A 2,384-nucleotide genomic window follows, 5' to 3' on the forward strand; every position below is an offset into this window, starting at 1 on the left:
TTATTTGGAAAGTGGGTTTCCTCTGACAATTTTCCAAAGAGCTTCCTTCACATTCTTGTTCCTCAAGCTATAGATAAGGGGATTTAGCATTGGACTCACAAAGGTATGGAAAACTGCTATTATTTTCGATTGCTCTACGGACTTTTGAGTTGGGGGTCTTAAAAATATACAGAAAAGAGTTTCGTAGAATAGTCACCACTATCAAATGTGATACACAGGTGAAAAAGGCTTTCATCCTACCCTCAGCAGAGTGCATCCTCAGAACATCTACCAGAATGAAGATGTATGAAATGAGGAGGATAAGGAGTGAGTTGGAGAGGTTAAAGTTGGCCACTATAAGCACTGACATTTCCTTGATGAAAGAATCGGGGCAAGCCAGTCTTATGAGAGGGGAATCAGCACAATAGAAATGGTTTATTATGTTGGAGTCACAGTACGTTGTGATATGTCCAGATGTGATATGTCCAGATCAGCCCGCTAAGAAATCCATATATATATATATATATATATATATATATATAGAGAGAGAGAGAGAGAGAGAGAGAGAGAGAGAGAGAGAGCAACCACTAAGTGGAGACATACAGCCTTGTCATTCTGCTGTGGTAAAGCAAGGGTCTACACATGGTCACGTACCAGTCATAGGCCATAACTGCCAGCATGTAGTATTCTGTAATCACCATGGCGATGAAGAAATAACACTGCACTAAACAGGAAGCCAAAGAAATGGTTTTATATTGTGATAAGAAATCCATCAGCATTTTGGGAGTGACATTTGTGGAATAACAAACATCCAGAAAGGACAAATTTGGGAGAAAAAAGTTCATGAGGTACAGTACAGTCCTCTGCACACAGTAAGCGCTCAATAAATACGATTGAATGAATGAATGAGTGAGGGTGTGAAGCCGAGAATCTGTCCAGATCAACATAAGCAACCCAAGGTTTCCTACTATTGTGACGAAGTAGATAATAGAAAGAGCACAAAGCATACAGGCTGTAGCTCCGGACAATCCGTTAGCCCCATCAGAATAAATTCCGTGACCAGGGTAACATTTCTCTGGGACATCTCCTTAGGTGGTGGCATAATCTGCTCAGATAAATTAAAACAGTAAAGATGAGGATTCGATCAATGTAAGCACTCTCTGACTGCTATCTCTCTCTCACTCTCATGAGAATACTTCAAGGAATCTCACTTCATCTTTAAAGATGGGTGATGACTTGCATAACTACAGGCTTGTAAAGCCAACTTCATTCATCCATTTAGGATGAGATTACTATTATAAAAATAATTGTAGTATCTGTTAAGTGCTTACCATGTGCCAAGGACTGTGCTGGGCTCTGGGAAAGTGGCAGGATAGAGACCCTGTCACTGATGGGACTCACTGTCTAAATAGGAGAGAAAACAGGTATTGAATCCCCATTTTACAAATGAAGAAATTGAAGCAAAGTGTAAAGTGACTTGTCCAAGGTCACACAGCTGGCAAGTGGAAGAGCTGGGGTTTGAACTTGGATCCTCTGACTCCCTGACCTATGCTTTTGAGATCTGGGGCCCATGCTTTTGACAGTACGGCTTGATACTTCCTTTTCCACCATTATATTGAAATTTTCTCCATGCTATGCCTGATTTATGACAGAACAGATAGAATCCTAGAATTCCCAATGCTAGAATTGTTAAGGGATTCTCTTTGGGTTTAAGCTAGTCCCAGAGAAGACATCAGTATCCCTGTAGGCTGGGTTATTTCTTACGGCTAACAGGGTACTAGTTAGCTCAATGTTAAAGATAATTATGATTTTCCTAAGTCTTTATTTCATGTCAAGCACTGTCTAAGTGTTAGGCTGAATAAAAGATAATCAGAACGTGCCCACATCTCTCCCATCCTAAAAAAACCCTCTCTTGACCCCACCTCACCTTCTAGTTCTCACCCTATCTCCCTCCTACCATTCTTTTCCAAACTCCTTGAACGAGTCGTCTACACACACGCCTCGAATTCCTTAACACCAACTCTCTCCTCGACCCCCTCCAATCTGGCTTCTGTCCCCTACATTCCACGGAAAGTTCCCTCTCAAAGGTCACCAATGACCTGCTGCTTGCCAAATCCAACGGCTCCTACTCTATCCTAATCCTCCTCGAACTCTCAGCTGCCTTCGACACTGTGGACCACCCCCTTCTCCTCAAGACGCTATCCAATCTTGGCTTCACAGACTTTGTCCTCTCCTGGTTCTCCTCTTATCTCTCCAGCCGTTCATTCTCAGTCTCTTTTGTGGGTTCCTCCTCCCCCTCCCATCCCCTTACTCTAGGGGTTTCTCAAGGGTCAGTTCTTGGTCCCCTTCTGTTCTTGAACTACACCCACTCCTTTGGTGAACTCATTCGCTCCCACGGCTTCAAC

General features: G+C 42.8%; 1 pseudogene; it reads right to left on the minus strand.

Annotated features, from left to right (window-relative positions):
* On the minus strand, positions 1–824 carry LOC119945039 (annotated as a pseudogene).
* Between the last annotated feature and the right edge of the window lie 1,560 nt (positions 825–2,384).

The sequence above is a fragment of the Tachyglossus aculeatus genome, chromosome 24 (genome assembly GCF_015852505.1).
Source record: "Tachyglossus aculeatus isolate mTacAcu1 chromosome 24, mTacAcu1.pri, whole genome shotgun sequence".
Lineage (NCBI taxonomy): Eukaryota > Metazoa > Chordata > Mammalia > Monotremata > Tachyglossidae > Tachyglossus > Tachyglossus aculeatus.